The sequence below is a fragment of the Asterias amurensis genome, chromosome 6, assembly GCF_032118995.1.
Source record: "Asterias amurensis chromosome 6, ASM3211899v1".
NCBI classification, from domain to species: Eukaryota; Metazoa; Echinodermata; class Asteroidea; order Forcipulatida; family Asteriidae; genus Asterias; species Asterias amurensis.
The window spans coordinates 26,133,693-26,156,490 of NC_092653.1; the positions used below are offsets into that span (position 1 = coordinate 26,133,693).

Sequence of the window (22,798 nt, forward strand, 5' to 3'; positions counted from 1 at the left end):
AAATTATTTAATTCTTAATTGTCAATTTACATAATATTCAGTCTACCTGTGAATCCAAATAAGAACCTGAAAGTTCCTTGTTTTATAAAATATTCATTGAAAGGGAAATTGTACAAATAATGGGATGCAAAGACCCATACATGTATGTGATCATGTAGACCTTGTTCAATCTGTTTTTACAAAAGGAACATTTCAGAGGCAAACTTAAAGTCTTAAAGGTAAAGGACTTTTATCAAACAGAACCAAGTTCATATGATGATTTTGACTTAAAGGTAGAACATTTAAAAGCAAATCTTCATTTTGAGAACTTTGAATACAATTCATTTATCTTGTTCTTTCCCCTTAAATGAACCTTTAAAAACTTTCAGGTTTAAAAACATTTGAAGCTACTTTATAAATGTTAGAATTATTAAAGACAATCAGGGTACATCTTGACATACATTTTAACAGCTATCCTGGTCATATGCAATAGTTTATATTACATTACAATATTTAATTGGAATGGATGAATGGAATGCAACGCTGTCTTGGGTGTGATGTTGAGCATTCCTTCATCTCCATTCACTATTGATAACAGTTCATGTAAAAGCGTTTGTAAGAATCTTGATTAGTTCTGTTGATGTTTTTGAATGTGACTCCATTCCATGATATCATTACATCACAGACTCACTATGAAGGGTCTACTGATGTCATAGATCTATTGATGTTATTCAGTTTCATTCCATTCCTTGTCAGCACATTGAAGTCTTACATTTATAACAGGTCTCCTGTAGCTACTGAGAACAGTCCTGTTGATGTTGAATGTGATTTCATTCCTTGACTAGAATGTTTGCAGTGTCACATTTTGAAGGATCTCCATTCACTTTAGTCTGTGCATTGATGGTATGGAAGGAATTGCAAAGCGTTTGCAAGGATCTTGCTGCCATTACTCTACTGTTAACAATGGATACATACATCCTCCATTGGTCCAAATGTTTTGTAGTGACAGCACCTTAGTGGAATCTACTTGCAGTCTTACATTTTGAATGATCTCCTGTGATAAATGATATCAGGGTACCCACTCTGGGTAAAGTCAGTGCTTTGCTGTCAGGGCAGGTCTGATACATATTATAGCTTGTAAGGATTTTGATGTCATCAATCCGCTGTTATCAATGGATACATAAATCTGCCATTGGTCAAGTGTTTTTCATTGTAACTCCTGCACCCATGTCCTCCATACAGTAACAATGATGGCAAGTCTTTTCTTGATTTGACAATCTTTCTTATTCTGAAGGCAATGTTAGCTGTCTCATTACAATGTGTGTCTTTGGGGTTGTTGATGTAGATGTCAGTTTGGGCTCTAATCTCGTTCTTCTTGTTTCAACAAGTCTCTACACTGGCTGCTGTAGTCCCAGATTGCCATTTCAATACTTTGACATCTCCTTTTTCCAAGAAGCCAGACATTTACAATGTTCAGTTTTTGGTTATCGCTAACAACCCTTTACCCCGGGTAGGGCCCAACCAGGTACTACCACTGAGGGAAAGTGGACCTGTAACATCGCGTGGGTAGGAGTGTCAAATCCTAAAGTAGCTCCTGCTACCCGCTACCCTTACAAAGTCCCTAAAACAGCATGTGACCAGGATAGCACTCAAAAGGTTATCAATGATTTGCTGTGGGTTAACTACTACATTTCAACAGGGGATGAAATAATCATATTATTTAAATCAACTAAACATCTGCCATCCTATTTTGTTTTGAAAATTATATAAGACTTTGCAACTGTGTAACGAGATTGTTAATAATTTCCTTTTGCTCTCTTTTATAACTTTGCTAGAAAATGTAGAATGTTAACCACAAAGCATGTACGAGAGCCCATTTCAGAAACCCAGGAAACTGGGGACATATTTTGTATTTATAAAGTAATTATAAGGAAGTATTTCTGATTGAAGTTTCAAATTTGTTGAGGGACACAACAGTGTATTATCTTCAAATTACGTGGTAGACTAGAATTATCTTTCTATGAAAGTTAAGATAATATGAGATAGACCTACATTACATCCAAGGTAGGGTCATAGAGTGGTTTTTGTCAGCATTAAGCTGATTTTTACCCAAAACTGTAAACAAAGATAGAATGAAAGCCACATGTGAAAATTTCAGCTTGATGCAGTGTATACTTGGTGAGAAAACAGCAACAAACTGTCACTGTATTTTCACATAAATGTTTAATCCATCCAATGTCAACAAAGTGACACTAAATACCAGTTGCATTTTAGTCACAACATTCTCGGACAAACACCAACCCTAAACTTATCTGTGTTGTTGGGGGGGGGGGGGGAAAGAAGAAAAAAAAAAGGGGGGAAAACCCACTATTTCAAAGGGATTTAATTCTCCAACTTGTTTTATATTATCACCAACTTCAGTACTTCTCCCAATTATTTCTTATGGTCTTACATTTTTAGAGTATTAACATGAACCTATCTATGACCCTACATGTACCTTTAATTTAATTTATGCTATCAAACCTGACGATTCAGAACTGCTAGAAAATCTCATGGCATGTACAGTACAGCGAACCGTTAAACTTGATAATTTAGTTAAATATTCCATCTTCTTCATGGAACTTCATCTTCTTCATGAAACTTCTTCCCATCCCCTCTCCACAAAAAAAACCAGACGTACTTTTCAATGGTTCATTATTGTTGTCATCATTTGCTTCTGTACACTCTTCCATCACACAAATAATGTAACAAACAAGTTACCTTTAAAGTGTGTATGAGCATTTTCAGTAACGATCCATATTTTTAAGAGGAACACAAGCATCTTTTGCTGTTGATTATCTTTCAGGATCAAATAAATAAAATCAAAGTCCTGTAACACTGACTGCCAGTAATAATGATCTCCTTTTCAAGTTAACCGTCTACAGGTCAGGATTTGAACCCACCATCCTTTTGATCATCAACAAAAGAACTTAGGTCCAGTTACCAACTTCTTGTAATCTTCATTTCCTTTTTGGTGTAGATATCTTGCAGTCAGAAGCTGGACTAATTATTCTCCTGATCTTCACCACAAGAATCTAAGTCCAGTTCTGACAGCTCTTACAGTATTTATTTGATGCAGATTATGGTAGTACGGAGTCGGACTAATTATTCTCGTGATCTTCACCACAAGAATCCAAGTCCCGTTACAGACTACCTCCATTATTGCTTCATAGTATCTTGCATCCAAGAGTCAATCATTATACCAACTTGGTATATTATATTCATATTTCACTTGAACCAATCAAATCAAATATATGCCAGGATGTTAATCCCCACAACTGTATAATTATAATTGTCCTACATACTGAAAATGCCATGAGAGAATTCTTCAGAAGAATAAATTACGCTTGATAAGAATAAATTACGCTTGATAAAAAATCAAACTATTATTTGTTCAATCTAAGTCATTACAAATTTATAAAGTTGTTTAAAGTGTCAGGGGTAAGAGTCATTGCTCACAAAAAGGTCTGAAACTAAATCAACATTTCAGACGGTATGCTGAAACAAAGAATTTTCAACCTGTTGGTAACTCTACCAGTTGAATATTGAGGGAAACTCTTTTTAGGACAGTATCCTCAGCACTACATAATAAGTACATGTAGATCAATGTACATGAATTCTAATGAAAAATAACCGCTAGTTTTCTCAACAGACTGACATAAATAGTCTTAGGTCAGATAAAGGTGTGACATTTCTCATCCATAAACATGAAAAGCATCTGTTGTTTTTGTTTTGCTATTAAATTGTGCAGTTAGGATTGGAATCATTGTTCATATGACCATCATCACAAGAAGCTGAATCCAGTAACTGCCTTCTGATAACAATATCTCATTTATAAGAAAAATACAACAAACTGACTTCTCCACTCTTTGATTCTGAAGTTCTCTTTCAACAAATATTAAGGCCTCAAGCCATGAGATTTATCAATTAAATTAATATTATATTAAAGAGATGGTTTATCATTGGATTGTATTTATTCAAATCCTTTAGTTCCCAACAGAAAATCATAAAGTAACCTGCATAAAGCGCAATACTGTGAATTTTTCACAAAAAAAAAGAATTTTAATAATTTTGAATACTTTATGCCCACCTTTCTTTCCTTTGCCAGGATAGAGGAAGTGCATGAAGACAAGGTTAAAACAACGATTTGTATCAAGTTTTGTTTATTTAATGATTTTAATATTCTGTTCCCACAATTTCTGTTTCTGTTTCTTTTGAACCCTACCCAAGCTTAACCATGTCTTTAACACAACTCTTTATTTGATTTGCAAAAATCACTACACTGCAAAAACTGGGGTGTTTAAACTAATTCTCTTGGTAACTCTGTATGACAACCATGGTGTTTATTGTCCTCTTTGCTATAACATTGGTGAAGTTAACAGGCCTGTATGCTTTGTTTCTGAAAGGGCAATGGCACCAAGGCACGTTTCTCTTCAGTAAAAGACAACTTATGAGCCCTAAGGCAATGACCAGGGGCAACAATTTATATTCTTTATCCCTGATGCAAATTTAACATCTATTATATAACATTGGTCAAGTTAACAGGCCTGTATGCTTTGTTTCTGAAAGGGCAATGGCACCAAGGCACGTTTCTCTTCAGTAAAAGACAACTTATGAGCCCTAAGGCAATGACCAGGGGCAACAATTTATATTCTTTATCCCTGATGCAAATTTAACATCTGTGATATAACATTGGTCAAGTTAACAGGCCTGGGGTCGATTTCACAAAGAGTTACAAAAACGCATTGCTAGTCTTAAGTTAGGATGAGTAACTCGTCCTAATCGAGATAAGACTAGTCCTAACTCTTTGTGAAATCCACCCCTGTATGTTTTGTTTCTGAAAGTGAAAGGGCACCAAGGCACATTTCTCTTCAGTTAAATTTACAATTTCCTCATATGAGGATATTGTAAATTTCTACTGGAGGCCTGGAGCATTAGGGCCCAAGCCACTGACCAGCCTTTGTTGCCTCTGTGAAGTATCAGGCCTGAGTTAATAGTGTTGGTGTTATAGCTAGATCAATTCTGAGGGCTCTAAATCCAATTTAGTCCACCATGGGCAACCCAACTCTTAATGTTTAAATATGGGGGCCATCACTGCTTAAGTGAAATTGAGAGGAAATCTGTGCTAGGCAGCACAGCGTAATTTTGTTCTGTGTAGCCTGGTGGGGGCACTGCCCACCGTGGCTATAACACTGGTTCTAATTGAGGGGAAATCTGTGCTGTGCAGCACAGTGTAATTTTGTTCTGTGTAGCCCTGGTGGGGGCACTGCCCACCGTGGCTATAACACTGGTTGTCACATTTAGATACCAAGAGATTTAATTTGACATCCAGTTTCTGCCGTTCTCCTGGATCACAGTTAGACTGAATATTGAGTTGACTAGAGACAAAATCACGCTAACACAATCAAAGTGAAGTGAATCAGGAAAAAGATATAAGGAGTTTTGTTTGTTACTGTCTGGCAATAACTATAAGAAACTCTGATGCAAAGTTTTGCTAAATCTTGTAAAGCCTACATGTATGGAGCATAATTGAACAAGTCCTTGTTCATAGTCTTAGCATGACAGAGACCAAAAGGCAAAATCAGCATTATTATTTAGAATGAGAAATATGTTTTTAACTATTCCTGGGCAGTACGAAACCAAAGTGTTTGAAAGTATGAATTGATTTGGTGATATATTAGTACAGGCCAGTAATTGGAAAGCAAGCTTGATTGGTTTCTCTGTGACAAGTATACCCTTTCAGAATGTTTCATGATTAAGATTTGAAAAAGACATTAGTTGGACTATTCACTTTCATTGTCTTTGAACTGTAAGTCAGATCAGGGTGGGCATTATAAGGTGAAGGTTGAATGCAGAATAGTGCCCAATATTCTAACAGATCAAGGAGAAGAAAAGTTTAGTTTGTTTGTTTGTTTGTTTGTTGTGGTATTGGGGTGCTGGTTTGGGGGTTTGTTTGTTTGTTGATGAGGTTTTTTCTTGGATGATCTTCCCAATGCTGGAACTTGGCAAAGCTCCCACAAGGGGATGATACAAAACAATGTGAAGTTGACAACAGCCAACCTCTCTAATTAATACACAATGTATATTGTGGTTGAATGTTTATGACTTCATGAATTGCATAAACCAACAAGTTATTAGAGTCACTGTGAAATCAGTGGTAAGCCTTACTGGATTCAAACCCACTATACTCTAACCATCTGATCATGGTAACACGCCACTTGACAGAAGGTAGGACATGTACTGTAATTATCATGAATGATAATACCAAGAGTCACAACTATAACCAGAATGAGGACTTCAGATAGTACAGAAGATGTGTGTATACAAGTGGATAATGCTCTCTAAATGCCAACAGCCCATAGCCACCCCCCTTAAATAACATTTATTATTTTGGCTTAATAGATATTGTGGTTGTTTTAAGAAAACATTTTGAAAGAGAAGGGGCTGATGGTTATGTGTCTCTTCATTATGTTGGTATAAGAGACTTGTGCTTTGTTTTTGAATTTTAAAAACAAAATTGGGGTCTGTTTTCTTAAAGTTGACTTTAATTAGTGATAATGAGTAGTTACAATTGTAAATGGCAATGGGGTACAACTATTTTATTTTATTGAAGACTTGACATTTTTGATTGAAATAAAATGCTATTTAAATAGTCTGATCCTAAAACACATCACAATGAAAAAAGCTGAGTTTCAGAATACTCATTGTACATTATTTTAACTATCATTACCATTTTGATTTGAAATAGGAGAACTTGAAACTCAGCCAGGATAAGTAAAAGCACACAAAGGGATTGTATATACCTCCAACTTGTTTTTTACTTCTTGGTTTTTTAATTTCATTCCCATGTTGTTATGTTTTTCTTGTTATTCCCTGAGCGCTTTGAACCTTAGGAAAAGGCGCTATATAAATGAAGTTATTATTATTATTAATAATTATAACCTGAAGTGTGGTCTGAGAAATGTTGCAAGTGAGTTTAGCCATTGGACACTTTCTGAACAGAACAAAAATTTAAAGTTCACCGATTTACAAATAACTGAGAAAAATGAAAGACTTCACTTGAAATATTGTTCCGTGTAGTGCTTTACTTTTTGAGAAAACATTAAAACAATTAGCAATTCGCGATATCAAGAACAAAGGAGTTACTTTAAACACATGCGGAAACAAGGGTGGGTTTTCTCGTTATTTTCTCCCGACTCCGATGACCGATTGAGCCTAAATTTTCACAGGTTTGTTATTTTATATATATCGGTGATACACGAAGTGTGGGCTTTTGGACAATACTGCTTACCGATGTTGAAAAAGAAGAGAGTGTCTTCTCTTATTGAAAAAGATCTTATCCAACATATTTCTTCTGGCAAACTGCTTTTGTAGGAATTATGGATATACCCTTTACTGTTCATCCCCCAAGTTTAATGACTTATAACAAAACTTTGTAATTATACTAGTTAGCATGACCAATTGTCACTAGAGTTTTCATTTCAGGATTTATCCATTGAAATAACCCATTATTGTGCATGATGTTAAACTGGTAGGAATTTTGTGTTTTTCAAAAGCAACTTATGTTTTGTGTTTAGTCAAAACAGCAATCCCAAAAAATAGTTTGACTTCAACTTTGATTTTGTGGAGCATATGTCATAACTAATATTCTTTTGTATGTCTAGGTCTTAAGAAAAACATGGCTGTTTATTATGGTTGAGATACTAAATGAGAGTACAAAGTGCCATAATCCATCTGCAACTCTATCCGTTCCCTTTACAAACTTGTTTACTACAGGTACTCCAAAACTAACTCCCATCTGCCTAATAATTAGTCATGTATCCTGTGACAATGGGAACTGATTGCTCCAAAAGGTGATAACAGAAAAAAGCTGGGATAGTGAGTGTCTCAAGAAATTGAATGCGCTATGATGGTTTATATTGTTGCAATTGTTAACAATATTCAATTCCAACAACCTTGCCTCAACTTGGATCAATGAGTCTCAATATTATTAGTTCAGGTAAGATTGTTCTTCTAAGTTGATACACATACACAGGTGTTTGTAGAGACAACAAACTTATTGAACAGCAACTCATAGAGGGCAAATGCTCTGTTAAACTACTAAAATCAGCAGCTTAAGTTAGCAGTCACCTGTCAACATTTTCTTTTCACTAAAGGGGTTCAATTCTTTATCTCAAAGTAAACCAAGCAAAAGTTTGCAATATATTTTTGTCCTCCATCTCAAACAAGTCCTTAAAGAAACTCACCCATTACCCAGATGGTAGAACTCTGGCTGTAAGAAACATGTTAATAGACAAACTTGCACAAACACATAAATAGTTTACAAAAATCATTCAACTCTCTCACCTACGAAATTGAATATTGGTGTCATTAAAGTACAACAAACATAATTGTTGCATAAATTACCAGCAGTTGCCAAAGAAAACGACTGTTGCACTGAAGGTTTGAGAGAATATTAAATCGTTTTATTTTGACCCTGTGATTTCTAATGAACCAAAAGCAATCAACTGACTTGGTTCCAATATCATCGGGGAACAATGTATAAGGAATACATCCTTTATAGGATTTGAGGCATTGCATGGTGAGGTATCAATGTATATTTGATTTGCGGTAACACCATGTGTGTATCTACTTGCCAGGTAGAGTTTGTTCTTGGAGAACTGTCTTGCTTATCCTACTGCCGCGGAGTAGATAATTGGAAGACTTCTCAGTTCTGAAAAGAACTGTCCTGCTATCAACTATTACCAGGGCGGATGGTATAGAAAATAGACTTGGGACTACTACTTTAGCTTATAGGATCGTAATTAACTGTACTGCCGCGGAGTCAGTTATGAACTGGTCTCAATGTTTCGATCTAGCTTGCTCTAGTCATCGTCAGGAGAATGAATACATCCTTTTTTATCAATTACATGAATGAGAGATTAAAGTGAGTTTTAACAGCTTCATTTTATTTTATTAAACAAAAGATGTGCGAGGGTAATCTAAAATTCTAAATTTGTATAAATATCACATGAAATGGAATCACTTGTTTGAGAATTTCTGTCTACTTTAACAATAGATTTGTCCGACCTTTGCCAATATTTTCACTGTTATATCTGCATTGATAAATAAAGCACACATTAGATTGTGAACTGACCTGCTCAGATTGATATTGAAGAATGATGTCACATCAGGAAAGTCCCTGATGACATCATACAGAGCCTACAGTTGTTTTACATCAATTAGTGGTAAAGTTGCTTTCTCCCAGTTGATCATCAGGTTCACTGAATAAAACAGATACACAAATTATTACTATTGTCAATTACATGTGATTTTGGGGGTTCAGGGGTCGAAATTAATGGTGGCCCGCTGGCCCCGGACCAGTGAAAATATCTCCCAGGCAACGATGACACAAAAAACGCCAGCCCGGTGAGAAAGTGAAAAATTTTCCTCAAAATCACCGGACCCTTCCATTGGAGAACTTAAGTTAAACTTAACTTAACTTAAATGCATTTATAAAGCGCTTTAACACTATTTCAAAGTGCTATACAGTCAAGAAAAACATTAAAACGCACGATTAAAAAAACATGAGAAAAATATTTTTATTATTTTTTTTTTTTAAAAGAAGGCATCTGGATCTTGGCTGGACTTCATCTGGATCTGGGCTGGACTGCAAAAAGAAAAACCATTATGACTGCTGTCACATTATTAGCTATCACGCGCCTTAACTCGCAATCATGGGCTAAATGATGGAGGTTTATTAGAAGAAGCTGCTGTTTCAGCCAGTGGCTGTCAGGGCGTCTAAAAGCCACGATCAAAGACTTGGAACCAAGTCTACGAGTACATATCTGTTGCGTGCAAAAGTACTGCTGCTGCTGCTGCTGGTATCCAGCACGCACAAAAAAAAAAAAACATTACATTGTGGGGAAACCAGTTTCCTCGCAGTCACACACCCCTGGTCAACCCTAACCCTAACTCTAACCAGTACCCTAGCCCATGCTACAACTGAAATGTGGGAGCAAATACCAACATAGTAACTTCCTCTTTAAGTAATTGTTTTAATGATGAGGGGTGTTGTAGATAGACCTACCTTAGAGTGGGTTATCCTGATAACTTAGACTTAGAGTACATCTACCAGTCAGTCCATCCCTGTAGAAATCAAAGAGTGCAGATCTTGTGTCTCTTGCTTTGCCAGTCAATTTATGTGACTTTCTGTTACGTAGCAGTCCATTCCTTGAGATCATCCTTTCCCGCAATGATCGTCTGATATTTCTTTTACAAGATGTTGGACAAGAATTGAAGTCAATGATGTTCTCACATCTGAGCACAAATAGAAATTTTTCAGTAAATGGACAATTCCACACATGTATTTATTGTAAAAAAAGTAAAGTGCCCAGGGTATATTCAAACAGTATACTGAGTCGAAGGACCAATAAATCACACCAAACAATCAACAATTAAGTCACTTCTCCATAGTGTTGACTTGTCAAATTCTCAGAGCCTTTTTAAAATATTTTTCAAAATATATCTTTAATGGTTTGGAAGTAAATATTGGCCCTTCGCTCGTAGGGATAAAGTAGAAAGTGTTTGCACACTCAAGAGCTTAGATAATCAGGGAAACATATTAATTACTCGATAGAACATTCACAGAAAACGTAATGTGTAAATACAAAGTCATGATAACACCGGTCCAGTACACATTCATTATTTTCAACTGTAGAAGGACACCCTTGCCTTCTAAGTTTGAGCCCCTCCCCTTCCCAAAACAGACATCCCAAATGCAAGCAAGGTCTTGCAACCATCCCCCAATCCTAACCCTACTCCCAGATTGAATTATTTTTATTGAAGGGATGTTATATTTGGTGACCACTCTTAAAATCAATGGTTTGAAGCCAAAAGCATTGTTTGATATAAACAAGATAAAAGTTTGCAAGCTGTAAAATGTAAATCTTGTTTAGGGATTATTCTTTCTGTGTGGACATAATTCATTCAAAACCATGACTATCTTTTGAAAAGAAATTTTCAAAAGTAAGTTTTTATTTTGTAAATTTGTATCTACATCTAGCATGTCTAGAGACTAAAACAGTAGAAAAGTTTTAAAAGCCAAAGGTACGCTTTGAGTAAATTTAAAACAAAAAAACAGGACACATTTCCATACCCAGCCCCCATTTTTTGACTTGAGAAACATCTCATTTAATCAAATAAGACAACATATAAAATTTTTCAAGTGCTTTTGTTATTCCCCCCAACCCCCCCAAAAAATACCCCCCCCCCAAAAAAAAAAAGTGTATGATTACTATACACCTCTTCCTTGGCCCCAGCAACATTGAAATAAAAGACTGTAGGTTTTAGCTGGGTTCCCTTATAGAATTCAATTATTTTTTTAAATGTCCACATTTACATTAAACTTACAGGGTTTGAAGATAATTATCAGAATATTATCTAAACCCCCCTCTTTGTATCATAGAAGAGTCTGCAAAACTTTTTGGTAAGCCCAGTAGTTCAGTAGTCCATTGTGTAGCCCATTAGCTCAGTAGTTCTTAAAACTAATAATCACCCATTATAAGTTTCTAACCACATGCAGCTTTCGATTTCAATGTAGGCCTATATGCTTAGTCAGCAAATTTTATTGTTGGGTTGTCATGCTTGAGAAAGAAATCACTTTATAAAGGGAAGTTTCAAATTCACAATAGTTGCTAGGGTCTGGCATTGACAACAGTTGTGCACTAGTAAATCAAGTTGGAGTATAGTAAGAGTGACAGCGGGAAAGTGGGCAGATGATTTTCAATTGATCATGCCTCTAGAATGTTGTCATTGGGTGTAGCATACAGCTACAGCAGACATCATTTTAAGCAGCAACATTTTTGAATACATTACTATTGTAACTGTTTATATGTTGAAGGCATTAACAAGTTGTAATTATCTAATTGTGAGAAGTTCTTCAGAGCCAGTGTTGCCGCTGTACAGTATAAGATACACCATGATGTAGAAATCGTAAGTTATATTTTGTTCAATCCGTAGTTTCAGTTTTGAATTAAGACAAAAGCATTCATTATACTATACCTAAAGACAAAGAGCAGATTGTGTGATTTAAATGGAAGAGTTGTTTTATAGAACTGCTTGTAAATATTATAGAATTATGGACAAGTTTTTGTATGGCGCCACCACTTTTTTTTTTTTTTTAAATTAGTGGAATGTTTATCGTACTTCAAGAAAATAGTGCCTGATTTTCATCAATATTTCGGTTTTTTTTTAAGGTTGAATTACTCCAAACCCAAATAATTCAAAATTCTAAAGCAATAATTTTTCAGTTAAACTTGGTTTTGGGTGAGAAATATCACTAAAATCATGACGGGATTGTGTTAGTTTCTCCATGGTTTTAACGGCGATTTTCAAGTTTTTTTAATTTAAAAACAGCGAATTTGGATGCATAACTCAGGGAAATATCTGACATTTTTAATCCGATTTGTACATTTTATATTTTGAACGAAAAAAACCCTGAACATTTTGGGGGTAAAAATAAGAAAAGTCGGTTTTCCAATTGAAATCGGAAAAGTTGCATCTCTGTTATGATAAACTCAAAAATGAAATGATAACTTCATTAGGAAGGAGCGGGTGTCACAGAGTGAAATAAAAGTAGCAAAATTACTCCAGATCTTATGGTATAGAGTAACATATTATAATTTGTGTATGGCCAGAGTGCATGTACAGAACTTTAAATTTGTCAGGTAAGATAACATGTTTTTATTTTTGAGTGGCCAAACCGCGCCTCAAAATTCCTTAAACTTGGTGAGCCATCTTATTTTATGCAAAGAGGTAATGTGACTTCAACATAGGTTTTGATTGGTGAAGTTAAGGGTTATTTTGAACAATGAATATTCATGAGCAGGCTTGAGCGAGCAGGGATAAAAAGTTCAGGGGGAATACAAATAAAATTCCTAAGTTTCTTTTCTGTTTGGGAGGGTGTGTAGACCCTATGGGAAAAGAGTATATATTTTTGGCATTCGACATCAGAGCTTCTTGAGGAGAGGATGTAAATCCAGCCTCAAAGAGTTCATTGCGAGCCTTTGGAGAGAGGGCATAGCCAGCCTTTGGCAGTGAGAACTAGTGAGAGTTCAACCAATAATAATTTTGAGTGGAGTGTCGCTTGCTAATAAATATTAGATGAGGCGATTTTGAGAAGAAAAGCCAGGATTCGCCAGTATTCCTGTAAGTTAACTTTATATTAGTTGTTAAATTTAAAGTGGAACTTTGCATTTATTTTTTGTTGTACGGTTTTAGAGAATTGATTTTATTTATTGTCACTGGAAGAAAGTTGTCCAACCTTTAAACAATGCAAAGAGTGTGTGATATTTTTTTTTTTACATGGATTAGTCTTGGCCTAAGGTGTCAATGACTGGTACTTTTTATTTTATCAACACAAAGTCGTTTTTGTGAAGGAAATTTTAGCGAAAACCATGAGAAATAAATGTGTAGTTTAGCCCAGACTTTATTTAATGTAAATTTAATGAGCTGGCGACACAAAAATGAGTTGATGGTAAGTAGTAGGACCGAAAATGACTTCTATTCTCTGAGCATGCCAAGGGATTCAACTCGTTTTATTTTTATCGACACGGGGATGTTCTCAACACCACACCGGTAGCGGGCGCGTGTCTATTTTTGTGCCAGACAGCCATGCTTGAAAAGAATGTTTCAGAAAGGGAAAGTTTTTACTTTTGTAGCTAACTTTTGTGGATAAAACCTGTCACAATTACAGCTTGAATACAGAATGTCCGAGTTTGTTATGTTTTCATGCAATATAAACTGATACAAATATCTATAAATTACAAAGAAAAAATGTGCTTACCTTTCCGGATTTAAGGATTTAGTCGCCATCTTGAAAAGGCCTGAGCCTCGGTGCGCAGGCGCCTTGTGACGTATTGCGTGACGTCACTGGTTGGAAGTCCATTCAACCATGGAGGAAGAATTTTGGAACTAACTTGGCCTAACTTAGTGATTTGTTTATAGAATGATTCTCCATAATATACAGGTGATGTCGCAAGAACTGGCTACCCGAGGGCGTCTTGAGACCTTTGAGGGGGTGTCTTATGGTTTGAGAATGCAAGTTTCCAGGTAAGATGATTTAAGAAAGTAAAATACAGTATATATTGGTCATTTTCTTCCCCAATGATTCAACAGCCCAATGATTCCACACTATCCTATGCTCCAAACTAGGCTACATGCGATTTCCAAGTCTTCTTTATGACTCTTGAAATGAAAAGTGGAACTTGGCAATAATTGTACCCAAGCAGCGCATTTCGCCCAATGCTATTGATAATTTCAATATTTGTAAAGAAAAAAACAAATCTTTGGTAAGGTTTTCCAAATCCAACAGTGCTCCAATCCAACCCGTCTCTCCTCTCTCAGTCTCGGGGTCCAATAATTATTACAAAAAGCTGCTGAGCCAAAAAAAATTGCTTTACAGAATTTGATGTTACAAAAAGGAACTTTTTCTGTGTTAAAGATTTACGTGAGGATTAGCTATAATAGCTTAGTACGCAACAGTCTAACCAATTGTTTCTCCAGTCAGTGCCCATCACAAAGCAGTCCTGCTAGACTTGAGTGCTGCTTTTGACACTGTCGATCACAACATCCTTCTCTCTCGGCTCCAGAATCACCTTGGCATAGAGGACACAGCCCTAGCATGGTGCAAATCGTATCTCTACAATAGAACTCAGCATGTATGTATTGGCACCGCGATATCCGACCCTGTTGTTTTGAACTACTCTGTGCCACAGGGGTCGGTACTCGGCCCGCAGTGGTTTTACGCTATACACTTTACCGATTCGTGACATCATCCTGAAATTTAATCTGAATTACCATGTGTACGCAGACGACACTCAGCTATACATCACGTTTAAATCTTCTCAAGAAAACGCCAATGCATCTATTGCAAGACTTGAGAAATGCATCCAAGAGATTCGACGTTGGACACAACAAAACTTCCTGAAGTTAAATGATGATAAGACAGAGTTCCTTCTATTTGGGTCACGTCAACAGTTAACTAAGGTTTCAGTGCCATACATCTCCATCGGTGATGCTCGGATAGCTCCCTCGCTGAAAGCTCGGAACTTAGGGGTTATTTTTGATTCATCGATGACACTTCAGCCACACATCAACAACATTGTTCGTTTATCATCATATCACATCAGGAATATAGGTAAGATTCGCAAGTACTTGGACAAAAGTGCCACTGAAAAGGTCATTCACGCATTTGTTACTTCTCGTCTTGACAACGGCAATGCTCTTCTCTACAGTCTTCCTAACAACCAGATTTCCCGACTTCAACGGCTCCAAAATACTGCTGCCCGCATTGTGACACTGTCTAGAAAATCCTGTTCTATCACCCCCATTCTGAAACAACTACACTGGCTGCCTATCTCTCAACGAATCATCTTCAAGCTGATGCTCATTGTCCACAAAGCTCTTAATGGCAAAGCTCCCCACTATATTTCTGAACTGCTTCACGTTTACACTCCATCAAGGAATCTTCGATCAAGTTCTATGCTTCTCCTCATTGAACCCAAGTCTCGACACTCATGGGGTGACAGGTCTTTTTCTTCAGCTGCGCCACGCATCTGGAACTCTCTACCACTTAATCTTCGATCTTGTGTTTGTACTGCAAAATTCAAGTCTCTTCTCAAAACTTATCTTATGTCACAGGTTTTCAATGACTAATTTTGTTGTGTCTGTTTTTCTTTGTGTTGTGTTTGGTTTTTTGTTTTTGTTTTTGGTTTTACTGCGCCTTGAACACCCAGCAGGGTGGATATGTGCGCATTACAAGTCTTATTATTATTATTATTATTATTAAAGCTGCTAAGCAGAAAAGTTTTGCTTAACAGAATGAGCCTTAACTCTCTTACCACTGGAGCTACCTTCATTTACTGTGATTGTTGTTGTCAAACATGTTTCACAACTTAGAGAATGTTATCTTTGTTTCCCAACATGCAGTGACTGAGATTGAGAACCTGGGATGGAGTCCTTCTCATCTACATGCTCTCTCATGACAGACCCAGCAACCACTGTAATCTCGTGGTATTACGGCACAGAGGGATTACGTCCATCCTAAAGGTATATTATTATCACCATTTATTCACTCTAACATCAAACCTGCACCAAACTGCATGATTAACAAGCTCACTCCCATCTACACCATCACTTTAAAATCTACTAAGCTCATTTCCATGCTTGCATGTTACATCTTAACAATCAGGGGTTCGTTATACGACAGCGAAAACGTACCCCATCTATAACTCCACACCATCCGTTATCAGTCACTAGTCATGTAACAACCACTCACACCATTTATATGCACCTGAACTATTCCCAAACTAAATGGAATCATTCTGTTTGGAGGTGCATTTTCTGAATGTATGTATTTTCTGTCTTTTATTTACTGTAATGGTGAAATGCGGAACCAACTGCCATTGGAATACGTTTTACGGAGTCCATGGAAACTGCGGATTCCAGAGCCATGAAGACATCATCGGAGGTATGCTGTGAGGAAAACAACACTTACACATTTTAAAGTTCAGGAACTGAACCTGAAGGTAAGTTTATTTTCAGGATGTTAGTAGTTTGAAAGTTCATGCAGGACTGTAATTTGTTAAGAATTTTCCTGAATTGATAAAATTTTGTTGATTTTTGTTAATTAAAGAGGGGCTCCCGCAAAGTTCAAATTGAGTTATGTGATTCACTATTTTCAAATTGATATTATTATTATTATTATTAACACATTTTATATTTGATGCCCTTCAATTTTTTTTCTAGGGCCATACAATGACATCACTGGAGCTATGGTGAGGGGAGGTTGCTGTGAGGAAAACAACACTAACACATTTTAAAGTTCAGGAACTGAACCTGAAGGTAAGTTTATTTTCAGGATAATGATAGTTTTGGAAGTCCATGCAGGACCGTAATTTGTAAAAAAAATCCAGAAAGTATGATATTTTGTTAATTTTTGTTAAAGAGGGGTTCCCTCAAAGGTCAAATTGAATTGCAGTCCACTATTTTTAAAATTGATAGTAAAATGCTTTCTTTGGGGGGAAAAAGTGTGTCTGACTTCATACTCTAATGGCGTTAAATGCCATTATGTTTGATGCCCTTTTGTAGAAATAAAAAATTGTGGATGAGTCATATTTTTAAATACATATAGTCAATAAATTATTGTACATAAATTGTTCATTTTATTTTGAAACTCTGATCATTCAATCCAAATGTCATTACATCTGAGTTAATATGACTGACACAGACATTCCTCTTGGGAATGTACAGACACATTTTATCTGTCCGGTGATTTCATGTTACATATCTCCATATACAGGTGATGTCACAAGGATAATGGCTACCAAGGATCATGGAAGGAGGATGAGGATGTCTTATGGTCTGAGGATGCATGTTTACAGGTAAGACGACTTAAGAAAGTAAAATACAGTATAAGTTATTACTGTCTGAATGTATCTATTTTTTGTCTTTTATTTACTGCAATGGTGAAATGCGAAACCAACTGCCTGTGAAGTACGGAGTCCAATGAAAACTCCCCATCAATGGCGTCTGCGTTCGTGCTGGTGACGTCCATCCGCCGATGACCAAGAAGACAACTGCTGGTTGCCTGGCTTCATAGAGGAGTGTTCCTGTCTCCCTGGTGGATGAGAGAATGCATTGCAGTCTGATGGATCAACAACAGATGTAATAATGGCAACTATATTTGTTTTGACATGAAACTAAAACAGATTTTACACATGTTATAACATAACTTTAAAGGATTGCCCAGAAAGTTTGTTGCGTCAATCTTTTTACAACAATCCATGTCTTTGAGATGACATAAATAGTTCAAACTTGTTGAAAAGCAGCGACTGAATTCAACTTTTGAACTTACTCAGTGATGCAGTTGTTGAATGATTCTCCATATACAGGTGATGTCACAAGGATAATGGCTACTAAGGATCATGGAAGGAGGACGAGGGTGTCTTATGGTCTGAGGATGCATGTTTACAGGTAAGATGACTTAAGAAAGTAAAATACAGTTTTAGTAATTTCGGTCATAAAAAGTGCTTTTGAAAAGTTCATGTGGCTTTTTTTGAAAGCCCTAACAAAACTAGCTCAATAAAACCATGCAGTAAATCCTTGACAAAACATGAACATTCCTTTCTTTCCTCTGGAATGTGTTTATCAAAGTTTAATGAAAAATTCACAAGTTGTTGATGGTTTGTTAAATGCAAACAAATGAGTTGATGAGAAATATTTGACTCTCTCAAAATTCAGAGAAAGAAACCCTCACAAATTATGATCGTAAAACTCACAAACCCACTTATTGTGCACTTGAAATATTCCTCAACTAAATGGAATAACTCTGTTTGGAAGTGCATTTTCTGAATGTATCTGTTTTTGTCTTTTATTCTGCAATGGTGAACTGCGGAACCATCTGCCTATGAGATACGGAGTCCAATACAGGGCTATGACGACTTCAAAGGCGTCTGCGTATGTGCTGATGACATCTAACAGCCGATATCCAAGGGCCTAGATGACTACAGATGGATACCTGGCTACACAGCAAAGTGTTCGTGTCTCCCTGGTGGATGAGAGAATGCATTGCAGTCTAATGGATCAACAACAGATGTAATAATGGCAACCATACTTGTCTTCACAAGACACTCAAACAGTTTTTACACATGGATTGACATAATTTGAAAGGATTGTGCAGAAAGTTTGTTGCACCAATCTTTTTTCAACAATCTGTGTCTTTGATATGACAGAAATAGTTCAAACTTGTTGATGAAAAGCAGCGACGGAACTCAATTTTTGAACTAACTTAGTGATGCAGTTATTGAATTATTCTCCATATACAGGTGATGTCACAAGGATAATGGCTACCAAAGGGCATCAGGGGAAGAGGACGAGGGTGTCTTAAGGTCTGAGGATGCAAGTTTCCAGGTAAGATGACTTAAGAAAGTAAAATACAGTATTGTCCACAAGTATTTAGTCGTAAAAAGTGCATTTGAAAACTTCATGTGGCTTATTTTGAATGCCCAAACAAAACTAGCTCAATAAAACCATACAGTCAACCCTTAACAAAACATGAACATTCCTTTCTTTCCTCTGGAATGTGTTCATCAAAGTTTAATGAAAAATTCACAAGTTTTTATGATTTGCTAAATGCAAACAAACGAGTGGAATAGAAATATTTAACTCTAAAAATTCAAAAAAAGAAACCCTAACAAATAATATGATTGAAAAACTCAAATCCACGTTTATATTCACTTGAAATATTCCAAAACTAAATGTAATAATTCTATTTTGAAGTGCATTTTCTGAATGTATCTATTTTTTGTCTTTTATTTACTGCAATGGTGAAATGCGGAACCATCTGCCTGTGAAGTACGGAGTCTAATGGAAACTGCACATCCTAACCCAGAGTGTCTGCGTTCGTTCTGGTGATGTCCATCTGCCGATTACGAAGGGCCTAGATGACGACAGCTGGATGCCTGGCTTCATAGAGAAGTGTTCCTGTCTCCCTGGTTGGATGAGAGAATGCATTGCAGTCTAATGGATCATCAACAGATGTAATAATGGTAACCATACTTTTCTTCACAAGAAACTAAAACAGTTTTTACACATGGAATAACATAACTTGAAAGGATTGTGCAGAGAGTTTGTTGCGTCAATCTTTTTAACAGTCTGCGTCTTTGAGATGACAGAAACTTAGAAAAGTAGTGATTGAACTCAATTTTTGAGCTTGTTTTGTGATTTGATTTTAAAGCAGTAGTCCAGTGTTGACCATTAGATGATTTCATTATATTAGTCTCTATATGGTTTGTACTGATGTGTTTACAACTTTCTTACAGATGGCGCTCCCCTAGAAGTCATTCTTTCTCTTCAGTCTGGTGGTGCAAATTGTGCTGATCTTGATGCAGCTCAAGGAAGAGCGCTAGATGGCGTCTATACAAGAATGCTACCAATGGCCCTTGATGTAAACTTGGACCATCTATGCCCAATTTCCAGCTCTTTGATGCCCAACCAAGAGTATCTGTCAAGATCAGGAAATGAAGAATGAGGCTGGCTGGCCACTGTATCCGCCATCTAGAGCTCCCGGCTGTGAGCCCCTACTTCTCTTGGAACCCATCGCTGAAAACAGGAGCAAGGGTAGGGGTAGACTAACATTCGTAGATCAACTGAAGAAGGACGCACCACACAACCAGAAACAACTGAGCTTAAGATGCTGATGCTGTAGGGAGCGTGGAAAGCGACCAGGAGAGGTTCCTGAGATGGTGTCGGCTGAAGACAACCTCTTGCTCAACTATTACTTACATACAGGTGATTGTGATGACTACTTTTCTGCCATCCTGTCAACATGGACCATGAAGATGTGACATCACAACACAAAGAGAGATACATCAAGTATTTCTACACCTACTTATCAGGATCCTTTAAGGTAAGATCTCTTTAAGCTAAAGTGCTATTCACATGACAGCAACTTAACTGGGGTCTCTTGCTTAATTTTAGCCTGGTTGTAAAATGTAGAAATGTTTGACAAGATTTTGCAAGAGAACTTGGACAGACGAAAAACATGGTTGTCCTTTCACACAAGGAACATTTTGTTAAATTTTACCACCAGGCTACAATAGCAAGGGACCCTTGCTAAAGTGCTCTTGTGTGAAAGGACTATAAGCTTGCTTTGATATTTGAGAAATCCACTAAAGTGCAGAAAATAAACTTTGCTTATACACACAAATTTAACTTATAAATCTTTTTTATTTTCGTTTTGTTTTATATCATATTACAGGATGAACAGAGTGGAACAACTAAGAGCTGGTTACGTCAAGATGCTGAGCCACATTATGCAGCACCAATAAAACTGTTGCTTCAACACAGTCTTTGTAAAGAGGATTGTTTCTTCATGATGACTGTCCTCATCAAAGGTCATATCCACCAGCTTTGACTGTTACTAAGGATGTACTTCGACCAATGAGTTGACTTTCCAAGAGCATGAACAACATTGAACAAATCTTCCAATGGATCTTGATATTACAGCATGATCATCCGGATTCATCTGCAGATTGAACTCACGAACACAGAGTTTTCTTATTGTGGAACAATGACTTGAATATTAGTATTGTTTGAAGCTTTGCATGGTGTGGATAAATAGGAAGAAACTATAAGTATTATAGTAAACTTGTGTGTACAACAATGTGTAAATCTCGTTTGTGTTAGTGTTGACTCTGAAAAGAGCCTGTGTGGTCTCGACATTTCAAACAGTAGACTCTGCTTGTCTTCAGGAGAAAGCTGGACTAGTAGTCGTGGTGGAGCTTAAGTAGCACTGGAGGGGATGCATATTGGGGCGGAAGGATCCAAGCTGTTTTTGACCTGTGATGCTAGTGAGTTGGAGTGTGAATTACTGTGGTGGGCTGCTGGTGGAAGGGTTGGCTTGAGTATGGGTAATCAGATGTCGTAAATGAAAAACCTGATGTCTTGTGGAACTGTGTGATGTGCTTGTATCTCGATGGCATCCCTGACTCTGCGTTGGTGCAGAACTGGACTGGTGCGATGAGCTTGGCATCTTGTTTGTGTGTATGTTTGATGACAGCTGATTTGTCATGGTGGTAGCCTTGAACTGTGGACTTTTGTCTGGTGTGATGAGGAATGGCTTGAGCTGGCTGCAGGAATTGAAGGTCTTCTAGTCGTTGAGTTGTAGTGATGTCTTGATGTGATGAAGTTCCTGCTTCAAGCTGCCGAGGTCAACTTACTTGTAATGATCGTACTTCATTACAAGTTTGTAGACAGAATACATAATAACTTGTAGTGATAGAATTCCTTACAAGTTAATGTATTCACATCAGGATTGCATGTTTGTAATGAGGTACTTTCATTACACTCATGCAATTATAACATACTTGCAATAAAGTACCTTATTGCAAGTATGTAAAAGTTTCAAGTGCTTAATGAACTACTGCATTACAAGCATGAAACAAGTTAGGTAAATTTGTAATGCAATTGCTCATTACAATTATGAAACAACTTAAGGTTAGAGGTAACTCATTACAAATATAAAGACAACAAGCTTGTCAGGAAGTGTATATGATTGGTTTAACATTACAAACTAATAAAGTTTAGTTTTACTGAATTTGAATATTGTATTAAATATGAATGGTAACTTTTATTGTGTGTCACTCTGTCCTTCAGTTATTTTATCCAAACAATATTATTAGTGTCCTTGGGGTACCCCCACATGGTGGCCACCATGTTCTTTTTATTAGTTATTATTTAAGGACATGTATATTGTGACACACATAAGGTTCAGTAACTCTTATTGAGGTTTTGGAATTGTATAATTATTGAGGGTATACTCCTCATCAATTAGCTAATTAATTACAATGGTCATGGCATTGTCTGTTGTGTATTGAGTGAACTTGAGTCCTCGTTAATATGCTAATTAGTTGCAATGGTCATGGCATTGTATGATTGTTGAGGGTATTTTACTCCTCATTAATATGCTAATTAATTACAATAGTCATGACATTATGTTTATTGATGTTATTTGAGTCATCATTAATATGCTAATTAATTACAATGGTCATGGCATTGTCTGTTGTGTATTGAGTGAATTTGAGTCCTTGTTAATATGCTAATTAATGACAATGGCTATGAGATTAGTTTTTTGAGGGTATTTGAGTTCTCATTAATATGTTAATTACTTACAATGTATGTTTACAATGGTCACATTATTTATATTATCTGATGTTAATTATGATGCATTAATGTAACA

The 22,798-nt window shown here is 36.5% G+C and overlaps 1 long non-coding RNA gene across 1 annotated transcript; it reads right to left on the reverse strand.

Annotated features, from left to right (window-relative positions):
• Positions 1–7,825: 7,825 nt before the first annotated feature.
• Positions 7,826–13,868, reverse strand: LOC139938573 (uncharacterized). Its single transcript, XR_011786175.1, has 3 exons — positions 13,844–13,868; positions 10,088–10,317; positions 7,826–9,281 (listed from the first exon to the last, which is right to left on the reverse strand). It is a non-coding gene; the product is annotated as an uncharacterized lncRNA (long non-coding RNA).
• Positions 13,869–22,798: the final 8,930 nt, after the last annotated feature.